This window comes from Cervus canadensis, chromosome 30 (genome assembly GCF_019320065.1).
Source record: "Cervus canadensis isolate Bull #8, Minnesota chromosome 30, ASM1932006v1, whole genome shotgun sequence".
Classification (NCBI taxonomy): domain Eukaryota; kingdom Metazoa; phylum Chordata; class Mammalia; order Artiodactyla; family Cervidae; genus Cervus; species Cervus canadensis.
The window spans coordinates 30,138,635-30,162,146 of NC_057415.1; positions in this window are offsets into that span (position 1 = coordinate 30,138,635).

Here is a 23,512-nt window from a genome sequence, read left to right on the forward strand (position 1 = left end):
AGGATTTTCTCCTATCCGAACTGAGAGTACTTTGTCTTTACCAAGGGATCAGGCTTTAGAGTGACTATTTTTTATTTAGAGGTGTCACCACAATCAGCTAAACTCAGCCACATTTTGTGTGTGTTCGTCTTTGACTATCTTTCAGATGTTTAGATGATTGGTGAGACCCCCATGGCACCTGTTTAGAACATGTCTTATCTTAATTTCTAAGGTAAATGTAAGGCACACGCATTACTAGCTTTCTTCAGCCATCGGCCTTTGAAGTAGGCCTTTCCTCGGCTTGCCACTGAACTGAACTTCAAGATTTCCCCTGACGCCTCCTTGGTCTCCCTGCATCACTTACTGCAGTTAGTGGCAACAATGCAGGCAGCAAGTAGATGTATTTGTTCAGCAAATTCTAACAAAGCAGTTCCTGGAACAGAGTGGAGAAACACTCAGTGTGGTATCTGCTGACGAAGAGCTTGGCATCAACAGGGAGAGAAAGGGGAGCAAACAAACAAATAGACGGAAAGCGTCAGGCTTAACCGCAAAGCTAGTCAAGGTTAGTGGGAGCACGGCCTCTGACTGCACAACTCAGGAGCTCTCCCTGTGGCCACTGGAACTGCTCGGTGGCTCTGTCTGATCTCTCTTCCACTCCCATCTATCCCTCTCTATCACATCACCTGTATAATTTCTTTCGTTGTTAAGAGCTCAGGCCATCTTGTCTATTTACCTGTGACTTACATGGTAATGAAAGCTCTGAGAGCAGGGACACCTTGGGTCTCCTGGGGACACCATGGTATGTTCAGCATCTAGAACAGTGCTCAGCTCTGGTCAGCGACACCTACAGAACTTCTCCCAGGAACTGACGGAGATAGCAACCCGTGTGGAACAGGAATAGAATTAAAACTCTATTTTCAAACAAGGCCTATGTTGCAAGTATGTCTGGCATGGCTTCGATGGGGAGGTGTTAGAGATGAGGAAAGCAGCTCAAGATACCTCCCTCCGCCACCCCCTTGGGATGCCATGGGCCCATAGCATTTTAGAACTCCAGAGAGGCCTGTATTCATTTATTTTATACTTCTAATAAAATTAAGAGGACGCAATGCCAGAAAGAGATTACAAAATTTATGCTGCTTTTAAAATGTTTGCATGTAATAAATGAACATTCTATAAACAGAATGCTGTTATTCTGTTAGTCACAGAATAACTCAAGTATTTTTTAAAAGCTGAATTATAGTGTACCTTGGACAACATGTTCCAGTTATGGGACACAAATTTTAAATTGTATAAGTGACTTCTCTTAATCCTGTAAGTATTCTCACTTGAAGAAAATGCCTCACGCTTCAATTTACTGACATGAGGTCCAAGGCAAATAGTTCTCAGGCTCCACCCCTATTTTATGATGTCCTGCGGCTTTCCTGGAGCATAGTAACTGGTCCCCAAGTGGTTCATAAATAAATGCTAAATGAATATACATATGAAGGAACCAGGGAATGAAGACAAGAAAGGAGGGTACCTGAGTTGAGTCTACAAAGATGAACAGCATCCCCAGGAACTTGCTGGTAGGAAGAGAAATGCCCTCCAGGCCCAGGGGACAGGTATGCAAAGGCATGGCAACGACAAACAGAACCATGTGTTCTGGGAACTGCGAACAAGATATATATAGTGCATGCAGGCTCAGTCGTGTCTGACTCTTTGTGGCCTCGAGGACTATAGTCTGCCAGGTTCCTCGGTCCGTGGGACTTTCCAGGCAAGAATACTGGAGTGGGTTGCTATTTCCTCCTTCCCGACTCGGGGATCGCACTCCTGTGTTCTGTGTCTCCTGCATTGCAGGCGGATTCTTTATCACTTGAGCCAGCGGGGAGCGGTTTAGCAAACAAGATAGATCATGCTACAATTTCTGCAGGGGCCATAGTGCACTCTCCAGTGTGAGAGCTGGCAAGAGTCCCTGTCTACTGGGCTTTGGGAAGAGCTTGGACAGGGAGACGGGAAAGGCCTTTAAGCAAGACAGCAAATACAGTTGAACTTGACTTTGAGAAAGATCATTTTGATCCCAGTGTAGAGCCAGGGCCAGCAAACTATGACTTGTGGGACAAATCTGGCCCTCCACCTGTCTTTGTGAGTAAGTGATGCTTGTTTGGAACACAGTCACGCTCATTCTTTTGTGTATTATCTGCATTGCTTTCACACAGTAATGACAGTGTTGAGTAGTTGTGCTGAAGACCTTTGGGCCCATAAAGCCAAAAGTGTCTACCACCTGGCCCTTTATGGACAAAAAAAATGTGGATTCCTGGTCTAAGGGAGGAGAGAGGAGAAAATGAGTTCAGAGGCAGGGACACCAGCTAGGAGTCTGCCAAGAGCCAGTAGAGTGAGGATGGAGAGGACAGGCAGATACAGGAGTTGTTAAAGGAGTAGAATTGTCAGGACTCGGTGTTCCGTGGGGGACAGAGGAAGGATGCTCAGAATGACATCCTGTTTCTCTCTTGGGTGACCAAGTAGAGGTTGCATTATTCACAGAGAAAGGAAAATTGGTTTGAAGACAAGGATGCTGACTTTGATTTTCAACGTGTTGAGTTTGAGAATCCTCTGGGACATCTAGGGCTTCCCAGGTGGCGCTAATGGTGAAGAACCTGCGTACCAATGCAGGAGACATAAGAGACATGATTCAATCCGTGGGTCAGGAAGATCCCCTAGAGGAGGGCATAGCCACCCACTCCAGTATTCTTATCTGGAGAATTCCATGGACAGAGGAACCTAGTGGGCTACAGTCCATAAGGTCGCAAAGAATTGGACACGACTGAAGTGACTTATGGAGAAGGCAATGGCACCCCACTCCAGTACTCTTGCCTGGAAAATCCCATGGATGGAGGAGCCTGGTGGGCTGCAGTCCACGGGGTCACGAAGAGTCAGACACGACTGAGTGACTTCACTTTCACCTTTCACTTTCATGCACTAGAGAAGGAAATGGCAACCCACTCCAGTGCTCTTGCCTGGAGAATCCCAGGGGCGGGGGAGCCTGGTGGGCTGCCATCTAAGGGGTCGCACAGAGTCAGACACGACTGAAGCGACTTAGCAGCAGCAGCAACAGAAGCAACTTAGCACTCACACATGCACTGGGACATCTAGATGGAGATGTCACCCAAGCAATAGGATAGCCAAGCCTGGGACACAGACCTGGGAATCCTCAGCATGTCACAGGAGGTGGTTAAGCAGTAGACGGGAGCCCGTGCAGAGAAGAGCTGTGGACTAATGGAGCTCTCGGAAGCCCACAGAGGTCAGCTGGGAGCAGAGAAGGCATGAGGAGCCAGGGGCCAGGGGAAAGGGTACCTCTTACCCAGAGGCCTGGTTCCCTGCTTCCTTCCCCTTCTCCCACCAAGAGAGAGTAGGGCTACAGGCTGCGGGGATTCCTCCTCTGCCTCCCAACTCTCGGCACGCCATCATTTCACCTTAGAATGGCCCCATCCTGAGAGGCCTGTGGGAATCTAATCATTTTTCTCTATAGACCAGCCCAGCATTGTTCTCATACCAGCTCAAAGTGGTGGTAAATGTCAGGGTGAAAAACAAACTGCCCCTTGAGATGCCCAGAAGCCTGCAGTGAGGGACCCGTTTACTGTGTCTGCCTTTAGGCAAAGGCTCATCGGTGGACATTTGTTCTATTAAGTTCAGTTAAGTAACTGTCTCTACAGTTTCTCCCAGAGGCATTTGACTCAGGCCCCTGTCCCCAAGATGATGACCTTGCTCTGGGTTTAGAGGAATATATATACATACACAAACATACACACACACACACACACACACACACACACATAACAGGGCTTCCCTGGTGGCTCAGTTGGTAAAGAATCTGCCTGCAATGGAGAAGATCTGGGTTCGATCCCTGGGTTGGGAAGATGCCCCGGAGAAGGAAATGGCAAACTACTCCAGTATTCTCGCCTGGGAAATTCCAGAGGAGCCTGGCAGGCTCCAGTCCATGGGGTCACAAGAGTCGGACACGACTTAGTGACTAAACCACCACCACTGCCATACATATGATATATGTCATAAAAATGATTATGCCATACAAATGATAATAAAAGATACACATACGCAAACACTTTTTTTTGGTCCAACTGAAACACTGAGGCCTCCAAAGAAAAGGAGTTTGCAAAAGAGTCAACAAATTTATAGAAAAGCCAAAAATATCCCCTGTTTTCTTTTTTTTCAGTGTGTTTTAATATATTTACTTTAAACTGAAGGATAATTGCTTTGCAGTATTGTGTTGCTTTCTACCAAACATCAACATGAATCAGCTAGAGGTATATTTATGTCCCCTCCCTCTGGAGCCTCGCTCCCACCTCCCTCCCCATCCCACCCCTCTAGGTTGTTACAGAGCCCAGGTTTGAGTTCCCTTCCCATGTCTTCCGATACTAATCTGGTTATTTCCTCTCACCTGGCTCCTCCCCAGTGTTCCCCAGCCCTCACTATCTCCGTGTGGATCTGAAGGCTGTTCCTCTTTCCTTCCCCCATCTTCCACTGGCACCCTCCTTCCAGGATGGTGTCACGTAGACACACACAGGCATAGTATTAAAGTTTCAAGGGATGCAAAGCTCATTCTCCACACCTCCGAGCTTCCCTGAGCAGTCTGGCCTCATGCCCTGCCCTGACTCCCCTCTCAGGAGGTACAGTCCTGACTGGGCAGACAGCTCCTGCTCCCTAGCTCCCTGTGGTTATCTTCATCAAAAATCCCGATCCCAGGGATTTGCTCGACTTCTCCCCTCTATCCCAAACCAAAACAATCCCATGATTATGGTTCAGAGGGTCTGCTCTGCAGACTCCAGCTTTATTACGGTTTAACTCTTCCAGAGCCGGGTGCCTTTGACTCTCATCTTAAACCATGCATCCAAACAAAGGTTTATCATATTGAAAGACATCTTTTGATATCCATCATGCTGACTCTTGCATCTTCTCTTCAATTTGTTCCAAACATAGGGGCAAATGAAGGAAGTTATTAACTTTTTAGAACAAGGAATCAGGAAGTTTTCTCAGCCAAAACCCCAGCGTGTCTTTGTAAAGGGTAGGGAAGGGAGAGGCTGACTCCAATGTTTTGTTTTTCAGGTAATTCACATGATATCCACATGGTTTACTCCCTTTGAGAAAGAGTTAATCCAAAGCTGAGAATACTACATTTGGCTTGGGAATGAGTCCGGTCACAATCTGGCCTTGGGGTGCCTATCCAGATTCATTCACCAAGGCTGGTGGTTGGGTAGCCAAGCTCATTTTAACTTCTAACATGATCCAAAGTTTTCAGTCACTAGGCCTTTGCACATATGGATCTCCCCACACCTCAACTTTCAGCCTTAGTTGAAACCCCTGTGTGACAGGTCTGGAACCAGGTCTGAAGGAGACATGAAAAAGAACAGGCTACTTCAAGACATGAACCCTCTGATCCTGTATTAGTTTTCCAGGGCTACTGGAACAAGGTACAACAAACTGGGTGACTGAAAACAACAGAAATGTATTCTCTTACAGTTCTGGAGCCCAAAAGCTTCCAATCAAGGAGTCAAAGAACTTTGCTTTCTCTAAGAAGCAGACTCCTTCCTTGCCTCTCACTATCTTCCGGTGGGGGCCCACAATCCTTGGTGTTCCCTGGCTTGCAGCTACATCACTGCAGTCTCTCTCTGTGGTTTTCATGTGGTCTTTCCTGTGTATCTGTATGTCTCTGAGTCTTCACATGGCATTTTCCTCTTCTCATAAGGATTCCAGACATACTGGATTAAGGGCCCACCCTAATGACTTCATTTTAGCTTGGTTACAACTGTAAATGGGCTTTCCAGGTGACATTACTGGTAAAGAACCCTCCTGATAATGCAGGAGACATAAGAGACGCAGGTTCTATCCCTGGGTCGAGAAGATCCCCTGGAAGAGGGCGCCGCAACCCACTCCAGTATTCTTGCCTGGAGAATCCCACGGACAGAAGAGCCTGGTGGGCTACAGTCCATAGGGTCGCAAAGAGTTGGACACGACGGAAGCGACTTAAATGCACAACTCTTAAGACTCTACCAAGAAAGATCACATTCACAGTACTGAATTAAGACTTCAGTATAGTTTTTTGGTAGACACAATTCAGCCTATCACAGGTCTTATTCATTTTGCAAGTCTCAGTCTAATATCCTTGGGGAATATATCTGGGTGCCTCATCCAGATGGAGCACCCCCCTCCCCCCACCTTATCAGGATTTGGTCTCTCCATCTTTTGGTGCTTGTCTTATCCTGCCTCATAAGATGTGATATTTTGGAGAAAATCACCAAGAGAAATGGGTTGTGCAGGGAGAAGTAAGTACTCCTCCGGGCCCTAGGTACTACTTTATGCCTTGCACAGCTTCTCACAGGCTATAGAGTGTCTGCGTGCCTTCTTTGGCCAGACCTGAAACTCTTCACAGTGATGGCCCAAGGAAACTTTTCAGAGAATCCAGGGTTGAACAGAGGCACTGGCACACACTCACCGTAGCTGGCCAGGAAAGTCCTGGCTAACAGACGCCCCATGGGTCCCTCTGTGGTGTGTGCCTCAGCCTGCCTGCCAGCCAAGGAGTGTCCTTCCACTGATCTTTCTGGATGCTGCTGAACCCAGAAAGCGGGCTCTTCAAGAGCAGCGGCGTGTGGCTTGCCTGAGTCAGGCCCACTTCCTCCCCCACCCTTGTGTTCACGGCTCCCTGAGGCAGCCCCCCTGGCTGGTGCAGGCGGCTCTCCACCTACATTCCTAAGCCCTTCCACTTGGCCAAGATGAATACCTGCAGCCCTGCCTCCAGCACTAGGGGGAGACTGCCACCCCTCGAGACCAGCAGCTGGGGACCAGGACTGAATTCTAGACACCCACCAACCTCCAAGTTGCAGCCAGCATTTAGCCCAGGCCACAGGGCAGGAGGACTTTGTAAAGCAGAAGTCATCAGAACGAGATCCCCCAGCACTCCGAATCCTAGCTCTGCCCTTTAGGCAAAGCTCTGATCTCAGACAAAGTCATGCGATTCTCTAAGCCTCTGTGACTGATCTCGTGTTGAAATGGGTTTAATGACAGTTTCCTTTCAGCATTTCCGGAAGCCGGTTTAGTGGTTGTGAACATGGGTTCCAGAGTCAACAGCCTAAATTCAAAGGCAGACCAACAACTGGAGCAAATCACTTCCCCCATCAAACTTCAGTCTTTTCAGCCGGATGGGAACTAGTCAGGACAACTGTATAGTTCCCTAAGGCTGCTCTAACAGATTACCACAAACAAGAAGGCTTCAAATTTATTTGCTTACAGTTCTAGAGGCCAAAATTTGTCCCTCCAGAGGTTCTAGGGAAGAACATATTCCCTGTCCCTTTTCAGCTCTGGAGCTGCACTCCTCGGATGGTGGTCATTCTGTCCATCTTCAAAGCCAGCAGCATCTTCCTCTGCTTCAATCATCACATCTCATTAGCCTTTTGTGTCGAATCTCCCTGGGTGCCTGCTCTTCCAAAGACACTTCTGATTGCACTTGGGGCCCACAGGGATAATCCAGGAAAATCTCCCCGTCTCACAGTCCTTAATCACGTCAGCAAAGTCTCTTTTAACACATATCAGGTAACACCACAGACTCCAGGGATTAGGACCTAGATATCCTTGGAGCCATTATTCAGTATATTGCAACAATATAAAAATCCATATCAACCCATGAAGCATGGTACGGATCCCTCAGAATAGCCCCCTGCTCTCCTTACCCGTGGGAAGGGCAGAGGCCTCCAGAAGGGTGGGGGGCCACTCAGGGAGATCAGGTCAGGAGCTATCTACTCACCGGATTGGAATTATTTCAGTGTTTTAGCACACAGTCATACCAGCTCAATATGAGGCCTGCTATTGGTAAATACCTCAGCGAGCAGTCATCATGATTATATTTCATAATCCATAATCCAGGCATGTCAAGTACTCAGCACAATGCCTGGTCTATAGTTAAGTGCTCAGTAAATGTTAGCTATTGCTATTGTTATTAACAGCAACATGGTACCTTCCAGGGGCCTCAGCTCTATTCTGAGTGGATTAATTCCACTGCCTTTCTGCTGTCCTCAACTTCCTCCACTCTGCTCCTTGGACTTGCTGTGACTCTCAGGTCCTTCAGAATTAGATCTTTATCCTCTGCAATCGGTACTCTAATCAGAAAGTTGGGTAAATACACCCATTCATCAAGCCTCCAGTTGGCACAAAGAATAAACCATGCTTCCCATTTCTTCATCTACGTATTATGTGCTATGGCCAAGAATGCACTGGATGTCTCCAACTGTCTGGGAGGTGGCCAGACATCCTAGGCCTCGAGTTATGCACTGGAGCCAGGTTCTGACAGTTGGGAGGAGTTTCCTTTGTGAAGATTCATTACTCGGAGCTGATTGGCCAAGCCTGGAAGAGGGCCTCAGATGACACTCATCCCCGTGAGCTGAGTGCTCACAGGCTCTAAGACAATGAACTTCTCATGAAGCCCAGTAGATGCAGGCCTATGGGAATCCTCTCTACAAAGAAGAAGATTCCAGGCACCGCTTGGTGCAAATGGCCAGTGAACCTTTAAGGTTAGGTCTCTAATTATCCCATCATGTTTTTTGTTTGTTTTTTCCATTTAATACTTAAGAGTACCGATTCTGGGTCAGAACACCTGCCATGCTTGGAAATCCAAACCCAGAGGTCATAGCTACTGCAATTAACTGCTGCTATGTGCCAGACAGCGTGCTAGGAGCTTACCTCTATCCACTCATTGTAAAAAGAGGTAGAAACTGAGGCTTGCACAGGTTCAGTAACCTGTAAATAGTGTTGCTGGGCTCCCCAGGTGGCACAGTGGTAAAGAATCTGCCTACTAACGCAAGAGACATGGGTTTAATCCCTGGGTCAGGATGAATTACTGGAGAAAGAATGGGAACCCACTGCAGTATTCTTGCCTGGAAAATTCCAAGGACAGAGGAGCCTGGCAGGCTCAAGTCCATGGAGTCACAGAGTTGGACATGACTGAGCATAGCAGAGCAGAAAATAGTGTGGCCAGGTCTTCAACTCAGGATGTCAATGTCTTTTCCCCCTACAGTACCAAACTGCCTGTGAACACAAACCAATCTGTGAACTTCTTTAGGAGTTTCTATCTAGTGGGACTATGTTCCATAATTAAATAACTGCCCCCATTACCATCTGAGCAAGGTGGTAGGAGCATAGAAAATAGAGGACCCCTCTCTTACGTCACAGACTAGAGCCCGGAACATCCTCAGAGACTACCTGATTTAACTTCCCACTGTCCACAGATGGAAACTGAGTCACTGTGAAGGATGAATATTCTACTAGGGCTTCAGCGAGAGCATAGAGGAGAACTCGGAAAAGAGCAGCTTTCTGAGGCCCCCCTACACAATCTCTCACCCCTGCTCCTTTCCACTGCCTGGGCCCCTGGGAAGGGAAGAGGTGGGATTATATATAGTTGCCAGATTTGACTGAAACCAAAACAGGGTGCCCAGACCCTAAACAATAAATAAATTTTTGTATATGTATATCTCTAGCAAAATCTAGCAACTTGGGTTGGAATGGATCCAACTAGGCAATCAGGGCTTTAGGAAGAGACAGGTCGAAGGAGAGTGGCATCCACCCCTTGGCTAATTTCCAGTTGATTACATGAAATTCAGAGAACTGACCCAAGGAGCCAGAATGGGAGACAAGGGAGAGTTCTGGGTGATACATGATTGAATCCACAGCTTCCAGCCAGGCAGAAGGCCCGTACTCACATAAAAACCTTCCAGGAAGGGAAGGGAGAAGGGACATGGAGTGAAAGCAGGAGCATTAAGGAGGGAGCACAGAGGAAGGAGTGGGGGACTCAGCCTGGATGAAGCAGACAGTTCTCAGAAGAAGCAGAGCTCTTCTAAGGTGTGGTGGTCACCAGAAAGATTGGGCAGTGGTGGTGGGAGCATTCCAGGCAGAAGGAACAATTAAAAAATCCCCTTCTGAATTTTTTATTCCCCTTGCTAACTTTCTCAGTATTTCGTAGCTTGCTGCGACAGGGGGAAAAAAAAAATCAGGATTTGGCTTAAGACTCTCCAGGCACATCGACCCCACCTCCCAGCTATGTGACCTGGACACATTTACAGAGCATTTCTGAGTTTTTTCCCCCCTGGGTAAAATGGGATTCATGGAGCAGCTGTTCAAATCAGATAGGAAAACGAGGGTAGAACTTGATAAAGTGCTGCTATAAATGCCAGCTCTTATTTAGTAAATGCTAAGTGTCTATAGAATGAATGTTGTTTTCATGCCTCCTCTCCCCATCAAAACTACCTCTGGATCTTAAAGCCAATCACGTTCGGGAATCAAGCCCTCTGCTGCTTTATCACTCCTTGCTCTTCCAGTGTATGAGGAGAGTAAGGGGCCAGACGGATCCCCCGGGTCTCTGGTTTCCAATCATCAGTTTAGGGAGTGGCTTTGGATCTCAGCACCACACTGGGCACTATTAAATAGTTTCCTGTAGCAGTAAGTTGTAGGAAATGGTCCCTTAGTGAATAAAAGTTTTGAGGATGAGGTCAAGCAAGGATTATTGGTGTTAAAAAGTAATTAAGTGAAGAGACAGGGGTGGGAGTTGAGACAATAGGGAGCCAAAAAAGAAGAAGGGAGGAGAAAAGACAGGGAAGGAGGAGGATAGGCAGGAGAAGAGTTAGGCTATGCTAGCATCTGGTTACTCTCTGCCTGCAAGTTGGCACCTCTGGGGTCTAAGGCAAATGGTTTAAGCTCCCTGAACCATTTTTCTGATCTGTAAAAAGAATAGAACTGATTTACAGTTGGGTTAAGCTGGTAATTACTGGAAAATGCTAGCAGTTTTATTAGTATTTATGTCATGCCCTGTGGTACACATAGTACGTTCTGATCCATCATCCTACTTGAATAGCAAATGACTCAAGTGGACAAGAGAGTGATTCTTCTCCATGCTTCAAACTGAGACTCAAGGAGAGCAGTGATTTTCCCATATCAAAGGCTGGTAAATGGCAAAGCTAACTGCTATTAGACCAGCCCATGCTCCCTGTGACCCTGCTATCCACAGACCACCTTCTGCAGGCTAGACTTTGTGATATGTGCTGAATGAGGTCAGCCAAACCAGGGTCCAGTGATTCTAAAGGAGCAGTCTGGATGATATGATGGAGGCAGAAACCAGGGTGCAGTGTTCTGGAGAGTGACTCAGCAATACATTCATGTGTTAAAAGATAAACTGAATCATATTAAAAATTTTAAGAGTTTATTTGAGCAAAAATTGATTTGAATCAGGTAGCCAGAACTGAAGCAATTCAAAGCAAGGGGAAAGACTTCTACAGAAAAGATGTGTAAGCAAAGCAGGTAAATCATGTGATTCGTTATATTACAGTTCAAGGGTTGCCTTATCAGGAAAAGCTTAGTTGCCCATTTGTGATTGGTTATCTTTGGGTTTTGATTTCTCAAACTCAAGAAATTTTAGGCTTAGGTTTTGGTTTGCTTATGTAAGCTACGAAGGCATTAGAGTTACCTCAGTCTAATGACCTCCTTGTTTAATTAATTTAACTTGTGGGAGATACTTACAAGTGAAAACAGGGAGTTCCATGGAGCTGTATTTACTGAAGCTGTGTTGACTTTTGCAAAAATAAAAGAGATAAACTTAAATATTCTTCTAGAGCAGAATGGAACATAAACCATACACAAAGCTACAGAGTGAAGTGAAGTCAAAGTCACTAAGTCGTGTCCAGCTCTTTGCAACTCCATGGCCCAGACAGTCCCTGGAATTCTCCAGCCCAGAATACTGGAGTGGGTAGCCTTTCCCTTCTCCAGGGGAGCTTCCCAACCCAGGGAGAGAACCCAGTCTCCTGCATTGCAGGCAGGTTCTTTACCCGCTGAGCCACAAGGGAAGCCCAAGAATACTGGAGTCGGTAGCCTATCCCTTCTTCAGCAGATCTTCCCGACCCAGGAATCGAACTGGGGTCTCCTGCACTGCAGACAGATTCTTTACTAACTAAGCTATGAGGGAAGCCTATAGAGTGAAGTGGTTAATGGCAAAGGCCCTGAGGCCAGAATGCCTGCTTCAAATCCTACATTTTCTACTTGCTTGCAGTGTAACCATGGGCAGTTACTGACCCTCTCCATAAAAGGGCACTAAAAATAGACCATCTACCTCCTAGCTGTGTACTGAGAATTAAAGTAAGTTAAAATATATAAAATAAGTTCAAATACACATCTTGAATTAATGAACATCACTATATAACTCAAAGCGTATCAAGATAACTTTTGTAACCCCCCTTTTACAGATAAGCAAATGACAGCCCAGTGAGAGGAAAGCACTTTTGTTTACCTCAGTAGAGGCTATGAGCTCAATCCACAGATGCTTCTAATACCAAGCTCCTTCACCACGCCCCTCTGCTCACAGACAACAAAGTCAGATCTTAGGAGTCTAGTTCAAGGCCTTGCTAAGGCAAAATGCTTAGGAGGCAACCCAAATTCCATTTTTTTAAAAAGAATAAAGTATCTTCAAACATACAAAAATAGGAAAAAAGAAGACTGGAAGTATGATGTTGTTGTCCGACATGCTTGCTTGCTTTTTTTGTTGTTATTAAAATATAAAGTAATCTGAGTTTAGCCTAAATCTAAGCCAGCCTTGTCTCCTCTTTCGTACCCTCCTTTCACATTCCCATTGTTTATTCTACTTTCTGAGTCTCCCTCCCAAGCCCAGAGCCTCAGTTTGCATGCCTGGATGTCAAGCAACCTCCTACATTTTCTTCCTGACCTTCAATCCACCTGCCACACTGATAACAGATAAATCTTTGTAAAAGGTCAATCTGCTTGTTTCTCTTGCTGGGGTCCCTTTCAGGGACCCTTCAAGATCTTCAGAATGAGGCCCTTAGCAAGGCAGACAAGACCCTCTGTCACTCAGCGGGCTCATACCTCAGAAGATGCTGTGACCCTCCTTGCCTTATGACAACTCCTCCACTAGCTTTCTCACTCCCAACCCTTGCCTGGATTTCTCTCTCTGTGTTTCCCCTCTCCCTTCATCTGCGTGGAGAAGGAAATGGCAACCCGCTCCAGTATTCTTGCCTGGAAAATCCTATGGACAAAAGAGTCTGGTGAGCCTCAGTCCATGGGGTTGCAAAGTGCCGGACACAACTGAGTGACTAACACTTCATCTGCATATCTCCTGCTCATCCTTCAAAATTCTAATCACACCTCCCACCCTAAAGGAGGCCATCCCTCTGACCCTTGACTCTATCCCTCACCCACTCCTCCATGAGCTGGCTGCTCTTCCGGGCTCCCAGAGCAGCACTCTGAGTTTGCATCTACTTTTGCACTTAGCAAACCCAACTATCAGTGACTTGTCCCCCATCCTCTCTCTCTCCCCCTTTCTCCTCACTAACCCAGAGGAACTCCTCCAGGGCAGAGATCATTCCTCTTGACGTCCCCAGTTAGTCTGGAAAGTGCTGTACACAGACACAATAGACTAGATGCACAATTGAATTTTATTCCCGCATCCTGTAATTTGCTTTATAACTGGGAAAAAGCACAGAGGAAGTCACGGCTTCCCACTTCTCTGGATTTCTACTTGTACCTATTCAGGCACTGCACACACACTTGCTCGATGTTTTTGAGGTGCTAAGAAATTTGTTTTGTCTGTAAATGCATTTAAAATCAAAGTCTGGGTTTATGCTTTCCAGGTGAGATAATTAGAAAGGTTTTACATTGTGTAATTCCATAGATATAATACTGCTCACTAGTTACAAAAACAACTGAGTATGCCTCATAAAGATGACTTAATTTCACAAATGAGTTGTACTCAAGTAAATATTTACTTCTAAATGCAATTTGGTCTCTTAGGACACTTTCAGGAAGCTCACATGATATATAGGCTGTGTAGTTATATCATCATTTAGCGAGATGATAATTTTAAATAGAGAAACACATGCTTTCCATGCATCAAACACTTTTTAGGACTACTTATGTGCCAAGTCTTGAGGTGACCGCAATACCCTTGATTTCTTTCTTTTTCACTAGCACACATACAAACATTCCACAGACAGGTCCAACATAGAGCCATGATCTCGTACGGTCTCTCGATCTCACTGCCGCACCCTGGTCAATTCCCACTTACATGGATCCTTGCAGTAGGCCTTGACATCTCCTAATTCCACCCTCGTCATCCTTCAGTCCCTCTTCTGCACAGCAGCTAAGCGAATTCTGTAAAATCTAAACCACATTATAACACTCACTTGGTTAACATCTTCCGATGACTTCCCAAGTTACTTGGAATAAAATCCAAGCTCCTTACCATTGGCAAAAAACCCCACCTGACCCAGTCACTGCCCGCCTGTCCCTGTCCCACTTCTGACACAACTATCCTATCCCTTTAAGCTTTCTCTGCACTGGAAGTTCTCTCTGCCTTAATCACTCAAGCTGGCTCAGTTCTCACACCAGGATTTCTGCAATCACTGTTTCTTCTCCCTAGAGCACTCTTTCCCTAGCCCTTTGCATGGCTAACACCTTCTCATCATTCAGGTCTCAGTCAGAATCACTTCCTCTCTCAGAGCATCCCTTCCACTCACTCCATCACATAACTCTATTTTACTTTCCTGACAACACCTACCTCTCACTATTGGAATTTAGCTTGCTGCTTTGCCTATATTTTGTTTGACCTCCTCCTATTGCCACACCCTTTGAATAAATACCTCCATGAGAAGGGTCTGCCTTGGCTTGTATCTAAGCCCAGCAGTGTCCCCAGGGCTTAGAATAGGTCCCAGTCCATTAACAAAATGTCCTGAATGAATGATCCCTGCCTGAAAGATTACTTGTAAAATTAAACTGAACATGGGACAATCTAGGATAAGTGCTGTCATGGGTGAAGAAATGCTAGAGCTTTCTCTTCCTCAGTGTCGACCTCACCCTTTGATTATAATGAGAGCATTCTGAAGACAGCTGCCTCCTCTACTTTCCTTGTCCACAATGCAGTGAGTGCTCTGTCCTCTGCTCATGACCTTTAAAGATAAAGTATTAACTCATTAGCACCCATTTGAGGCTTCCCTGGTGGCTCAGCCATAAAAGAATCTGCCTGCCAAAGCAGCAGACGCAGGAGACGCTGGTTTGGTCCCTGGGTCGGGAAGATCCCCTGGAGGAGGAAATGGCAACCCACTCCAGTGTTCTTGCCTGAAGAATCCCATGGGCAGAGGAGCCTGACGGGCTACAGTCCCCCGGGTCTCAGAGTTGGACAATGCGGAGCACACACACAAAGATGGATAAGGTCCCAGTAGACAGAAATGTGTCCGAAGGAACAGAATGTACAAAGGAAATGCAGCAAGTAGATCACTAATGGTGATCTGTCTGGCCTCATCTGAGAGAAGAATGTCTCAATTGACAGAAATAATATGGAAGAGGTGTGCGTCTGACGGGGTCTTTGAATTCCAGGCTAAGGAGACCGAACTTTATTCTACAAGTGATAGAAAGTCAGAAACGGACTTTTAACAGATAAATAAGGTCAGGTAAAGCATCTCTGATATTCTGAAAACAACCTGTCTTCCTAGTTACGGGGCATTTAACTGTTCCAGGCATCAATTGTTTTACCTGAAAATTGCTGCTGCTGCTGCTGCTAAGTCATTTCAGTCGTGTCCGACTCTGTGCGACCCCATAGACGGCAGCTCATCAGGCTCCCCCATCCCTGGGATTCTCCAGGCAAGAACACTGGAGTGGGTTGCCATTTCTTTCTCCAATGCATGAAAGTGAAAAGTGAAATTGAAGTCACTCAGTCATGTCTGACTCCCAGCGACCCCATGGACTGCAGCCTACCAGGCTCCTCCATCCATGGGATTTTCCAGGCAAGAGTACTGGAGTGGGTTGCCATTGCTGAGGATAATTTAAACTGAAAATCAAAGGAAGCATGCATGTGAAAATGTTTTCTGAGCTGTAAGTTTCTTTTAAAATATAAAGTGTAATTATTATTAACTGACAATGAAAACTGAAGGATGGTTTGGCAGGATTAAGGGATTCAGTATTACACATGCTAAGCTTGTGGGATATCTAATAACCAACCACAGGAGTTGGGCCTAAAAGCAACTGTGGAATTTGTCATAAAGATGCCCTTCATAAATCTTAAGAGGGAGTGAAGTGTTCCCCATTTCACTCATCTGAACTGAGACATTGTATTTACAAATTTAAGTTGCTTTCAAGAAAGGGGTAAGGAAGTAAATATACAGTCTTTGAGAGGATGTGTCATTAAGAAGCTGGAACAGTGAAATCATCAATCCCTTCATGCAGGGGGCCTTGTTGCTAAGTCATTTGAATTTTATTGAAAGAATATATTAAGGGAAGTCACTGTAATAGACAATTTGGGATTCGTGTCTGGATTTTTTTTTTTCCTGCTAAATGAGAGGACTGAGAGTTTGTTTTGCTTCTGAACTTTTCTTCCAAATTCTTTTTTTTTCTTCCAAACTACATCTCTGAGAATACAGTTAAAACATTTAATAGACTATAATAACTGGAAGGACCATTATTTTCAAACCTCACTCTGTAGACTGTGACTAAAGTCCAGATATGGGAAGTTAGCTGCCCATTAACACACCATTAGTCAGTATAAAACATAGTCTTAAGGCCAGCTAAAGCCTTCTCCATTTTCAACAGCAACAGAATCTACATACAGCAAGACTGGAGACAGTGGCATGAACCTGAACAGAGACAAGTAAATTATGTCAATCATCCTTCTCCCCCATACCAATGAGTGGGTGCTCAAATATAACAGATTACCCTGAGGTGGTCACCAAGCCATTTAGAATACATTTAGTCAGAATATTCTGAAGGGTGGGTGAAGGTGGCCAAAGGAAGACAGAAATGGGCTATTGAAGGATGGTTCAGAAACTGAAAGCCTGGCTTTGATTTTCTCTTTGAAAGTTTTTCTCTTAATGCATCTGACCATTTTGGAAGAAAGTGAACAGAAGTATATCTATGTGTCTCTTTTCTCTCACCCAGTCTCCTTTTAAAGAATGATGAAAGAAAGTCTACCGCATATGGCTGGGCAGCTTGAATAGACTCTCCAGGTTACACAAGAGACTGTGTGGAAACCAAGCTCTTATGAGCACCACGCTTTCAACAGATAGGGCACTTAGAACCAGCCTTTTCTGCAAGTATATTTGTTTCCACATATCATATACATGATATCTGCCCCCACACTTTATACATGTATATGTACATATTTTTTCATGTTGTTCATTCCTTTGGTATGCATTTACGGAAGCATCCTGGGTACTGAGAATACAACAGTGAATAAGTCACAGAAGAATATTTACTATGCTGTATTTCCATTTTGGAAAATCTTGGAAGATGCTTGTATTGTTTTGTTTTGTTTTCCCTCACCTTGATGGGATAATAGAATTGAACTTCTAGCTTCCTAATGCTCTTCATTTCTCCACTAGCAGTGTTCTTTGGGGCATTAAGCAATTAGGTTCCTCATTTTGCCCACGGATGGTTTAGTTTTACCATCTTTTTCCAAATTGCTTTGTCAGTGCTATAATGAATTTTCCTTCCTTCATGGAAATGTCAGTGTCTTGGACATTTTATCTGTCCTTGCCTTGCCCTCCTCAATATTAATCATTAATCGTTTCTTTCTTGATTCCCCATAAACACCACAACATGGCATTTCTCTCACTTGATTAAGATGTATTTGTTTCCATGTCAATTGTGAAGTTTAATTTCCTTCCGAGCTCCAGGATAAGAGCTTAGGGCTTGGCACATAGTGGATGCATATAAATGTATCCCTGAACAAATTCTATCAGGCAAAAATGCATTTGTCCTACTGAAGTCATTGTCTAATTCAAAGGAGCACATCAGATGATCTGGAAGACAGACATACCCTGCCAGCCCGTTAATCTCCCCAAACGCCAAGATACGTCCCTGCCTTGGTAAAACCACCTCATGGAGATGCATGACCTTGCAGCTGTTGATGTTTTGAGCGCCACTCCCAGTCACCATGGGAAGGACCCAAAATGAGCCCTACATCTGAGTGAATACGAGGATTCACTATTCATTCACATGAGTGATCTGGATGAATTAAGCCTGGTTTGCTTCATATTTATCCTGATCCAGTTTCCAAGCATGATTTGAAAAATAAGGATAAGTATTTAGGCAATGATGCCATTCAAATAAAGCAAAAATGTTTTGTGATGTATATGAGGGCCAGCGGCAGAGCATATAGAGCACATGTGTACATACGCATGCTCGGTTCGGTCCGACTCCTTGGGACCCCATGGCCTATATAACCTGCCAGGCTCCTCCGTCCATGGGGTTTTCCCAGTAAGAATACTGAAGTGGGGTGCCATTTCCTCCTCCAGGGGATCGTCCAATCCAGGGATCGAATCCGTGTCTCCTGTGGCTCCTGCACTGGCAGGCAAATTCTTTAACACTGAGCTATCTAGGAAACCCCTAAGGGTACATACCAAATGCCTATTTGGGGAATTGTTTTGAGGAGAAGCTAGATGTCTTGGAAGATTTGACAAGAAGAGAGTTGAGAGCTGTGTGCAGCCCATCATGATTCCATTTCTCATCTTATGTGTGTAACACAGTGGGAGTGAGCCCCTTGACTCCCCCTCAGAGGGCAGAAAGGTTGACAGGCCTCGGCATGGATCACTCTGGCACTGCTTACTACTGCTCCCACTACTTACTGCTTCTAGTAGATTCCACAGCCTGGCAGTCGGCATGCCATCTCATAGAATCCGGTCTCACCTGTGGGCAGAACATGGCCAATATAATATTTCATTATCTTTGACATGGTAAATGTTAGGGACCTGAAATGCATTTGAGAAGCAAATATGTGTCTGAATTAAACAATATTTCTCCATCAACTCATTGCTTATTCACTCTGGTTCATTCTAACACAGGGGAAAATCTAAAAGGCAACCAAACAAAGGGATCTTCACTCTTCTCCTCACCCACTCTGCTGTACTTTCACAGAATCCATGAGTGAAGTGGATGAAGGGCTAGAAGTGTACTTTCTTAATTGCAAGGAAATACACTGAGATGTGTTTAATGGCAGATTTGAGCAGCAGGCATGTGGCAATTTTTTCTCCTAACTGCTATTCTTTTCCTTAGACATTTTAAAATGGAAAATAGGGTGCATGCACATAAACAAAGAGGCTTAAACCTGTAGGCTAAGAGTTTGTGAAATGTTCTTGGATACCTATTTACCACTCCCCACTCAAGAGACAGTCACCAACATCCTAGAAGTTGCCCTTCCTAATTTTAGGATGCTGGCCCCTCCCAACTAGAAAGGTTCTACCCTCTAAACTTTTATGGTAATGAATTTGTTTATATTCATTGTTCAACCATTTTTCTCTACCTCCTGTAACAATACACTCTTTGTCTGTTTTAAAACTTTGTATAAATTAACTCAAGCTGGATGTATTCTTTTGAGTCTGACATCTTTTGCACAACATTATGTTTTTAAGATTCATTGGTGGTGTTGCATGTATCTGTAATTGATTTGTTTTTACTGCTCTATAATATCTCATTATATAAATTTTCTATGACATATTGATCCATTCTGCAGTTGATGAATGTTTACATTGTTTCCAATTTGGGGCTATTTGGACCAAGAATAATATAAATATCTGTGTTGTAACTTCCTGGTACATATGTGCACACATTTCTTTATGGTATACACTTAGAACAGATTGCTGGACAAGTGGCTGTGCATATCTTTAACTTTGATAGTTATGGAAAATGTTTTACTATAACAAATGGAGTATCTTTAATAATAAAAAGCATTTTAGTCTAATGAGGAGAAATATAGTAAAAAGTTTCAACAGACAGATGACCCAAGCTTAATTTGGAGATGTATCACAAAAAGAAAAGAATTTATGAAGTCACTATGCCTATTTTACCATGAAGCCAGTGGCTTTCCTTTATTGTGATGATTCCCTTTAGCCCCTTATTCCAGGGGTTTAAGAATGGAAATGGGGCGGGGAGGGGGGGTGCTATGAAATAGGAGATGTATCTATGTTTGTTACTTAACTGAGAACATGTATTTTCCAGACAGGATGGTTTTCTGTAATTTAGTAGAAAATAGCATTAGCCTTCCAGGACTCATTCTACACTGAAGGTTCTGGAAGAAAAATAATAAAGACATTGAAAAACACGACAGGTGGGAAATAGTTGGGAAAAATGAGATGAAGATATGTGTTCTGGAGAAGAGATAACTTAGAAAAATTTTTTTTAAAATCTTAGTACTCCAGTCTCAGAAAGGTCTCAGCAAGGAAAAGCAGACTGATGTACATAGTAAGACGTTGAAAGACATACATGCATTTATTTCACAAACATTATACACTGCTAAATATGTGCCAGGCATTCTTCTAAACCCCTGAGTGGGGTCACTTAGGCAAATGTCAAAACGACTTTTCCAGCAGTCGATAGACTGCCTTATCAGATGAGAACCTTTGTCTCTGACAAGGGCTCAGAGACTGCTTGTTGAGCCGTGCAAAGTAATTCACACACCGGGCACAAGATCTGTTCCGCCCTTACTACCTTTGTGACAATGGGCAAATACTTAACAGCTCTGGGTCTCATTTTTGTTTTTTAAAAAGGGAAAGGATGATTAATAACAGTACCTTCCTCTTAGGGTTCTTGTGAGAACTCTGCATGTGAGTGTATGTATGTAATACTTACTACGACGCTTGACTCAGAATACATACTTAATATATTAGCTGTTTCAGTTGCTTTTGTCATTATACAAGATGACCTCAAAGATAACTTCTGATGTTTGTATTCTGCATTTCCACTGAAGTAGTGAGTATAGCACAGATTTCTTTGACAAAGACCATGCTGTACACTGGGATGCTCCTCTTATGAGCTGCATGAGCCTAGGCAAGTTACAACCCTTTCTGAGCCTGTTCCCTCAGCTGTAGAATAAGAACAGTTATAACCCTGTAAAATGATGGCTGCAGTGACCAACGGGATAAGTGATGTAAAAAGTGTAGCATGAGGCCTGAAAGCCAGCTGGTCTGGGTGCTCTCCCTGCTCCTAGGCAAGCTACTGAATCTCAATGAAATTCCATTTTATATAGGTAAAATCAGGATAACAATACCTGCCACAGTATAACACAGTAAAGCCCTTGGCATGGGCACGATCTGCAGTAAGGCCTCAAAGCCTTTCTTGGCTTCTGTTGACTTTTCTGAGAAATGGAGCACGCAATGTCAGTCTTCTCTGACTCATAAGCTTGTTGTGAGGATTGAAAAAGATAATGGACATAAACTTACTTTTTAAACTATAAACTTTTAAATTAGCAAGAATCTAACTTAGTAGGCCAGGGACTTCCCTGGCGACTTGGTAGTAAAGCATTCGCCTACCAATATAGCAGACCCGGGTTTGATCCCTGGTCTGGGAGGATTCCCATATGCCATGGAGCTACTAAGCCCAGGCATCACAACTACTGAGCCTGTGCTTTAGGGCCTGGGAACCACAACTGCTGAAGCCCATGCACCCTAGAGCCTGTGCTTTGCAGCAAGAGAAGCCACGGCAATGAGAAGCCCTGAACACCACAACCGGAGGTTAGCCCCTGCTCATCGCAACCAGAGAAAAGCCTGCGCAACAGTGAAGACCCGGCACTGCCAAAAATAAGTAAATAATTAATTTAAAAAATTATTAGGTCGGGATTTATATTGCCTAGTTTTGTTTTATGAAAATGAGCGTTAACAAATGCTCTTTTACCATTCAAGATCTTCCTGAACAGTGCATTCACTTACTCACCCAGCAGTTATTCAATGACTATATTACATCAGAGCATTTTCCTAATAGAATTCTTTCTTAAAATTATTTAGACCTTGTCCAAAAGATGACTTTATGGTGATAACTGGAAAAAGATGGATAAAAAAATAAAGAAAGAAACTGGGATTGTGTAAATATAAGGACAAAAAAATAAAATGATGCCAGAGGTAAGATTATTCTATGAACTAATATATAATTCTATACTCTGATTAGTATAGACTATGTGTTATTCACAGGAGACACTGCAAAGCAATTTCTTGTTGTTCAAAGTGTCATCCATTGATCCTAAATTGAAATAATCAGGGATCTTTGTTTCCTTTTCCCATCTCCTGACCACCTGAATTTCCACACCTGCTCATTGTGTCTCTGAACATTTTAGAAAAGCCCTAATGCCTATGGAAAGCTGTCCTGCTATCTGAAATTAAGGATATGGGGAGTGGTATCCACAGAAACTCTTGGCAAATCTTTTTTGGAAAATAATTTGGCAAAAGTGGTTAAAAAAAAAAAAAAAGGTTAACTATATTCAAAATTCTTAAATTTCTTCTTAAGAAAATGATTCAATCAAAACTACAACAAAGGCCAAGGAACAAAGATGGTCATTGCAATTCTATCTACAGTTAAATTGAAAACAACCCACTTATGCAAAAAAGGGGAAGTAGCTAGTTACAGTATAGAATATCTTTTCTATTTGCTTACTCTGGAGACATAAAAAATGATAATCATGACTTTGCCAAATTGGCTCAATTTCCTTCATGAAACTTGGAGGGTTGAACTCAAAATGATTGCATTGATGCAAAATATATAAACTGAAGATTAGAAAATAAAAATCAAAATATGTTTAATTATGTGTAAGTTAAGGATAATTTTGTTTCACATTTTTAAAATTGTCTTTCATTTTGGCTTGGTTTGGCTCTCTGTGTGTGTGGTGTGTGTGTGTGTGTTCTTTTTCACCCAAAATGGGGCAAGTTTATTATCTCCATCATCATTTATTATTGGAAAACTAAGAATCGAGCTTTAATTATTTCCAATTCTTTCTTTCTGGACAAGGTTAAGGTGGGAATAAGCAGTGAGGGGAACAGATAAACCTTACAATATCACTGAGAGAATTGAGAAAGACCTCGAAAGTATAAATTCTCTTCAAGGACAGTCACAACCCTTCACTTCTCTTGGATTTTTTAAAGCATGCTTTTCTTGGCAGCTGCATTTATCAGCATATGTGAAAATATTATCCAGGGTGCATTCTGTATTTTCAGAAATGTGACATGATAACATCCCATGCAGAAAGGGATTTGGTAGTGAGCATCCATCAATTTTCACTCATGGGACTCCCTGAGGCAAGACCTTCCATGTCATGTCAACATTTTTCAACTCTACCAGCAAAACTGGAAGATATAAGGAGGGATAGCATCTCAACCTCTTGTCATCATTGCCTTCCTAACCCTCATGCAGGCCAAAATGACAGGAGGGAAAAATGTTGCTGTTATTGCCTTTTTAAAGGAAATAATGTCAAAGATAAACACTGTTTACAGATTTAACCCAAATGTTAGTCATAAAATCATCTTCCAATGCTTGGATATGTAATGAGGCATCTAACGCCAAGTTAGGACTGTCAACAGAAACCCCCATCCAACTTTCTAAACTGTCTGCATCTGAACAAGGGGCAGCTCTCAGGATACTATGAAGTATAATCTCATAAAACAAGTCAAAGGGCAAATGTGCCTAGATCTTACACTGCTAGATGCCGATCCATTTTCCTTCCAATACAAGAGAGCATGGAGTTCTTTGTGCC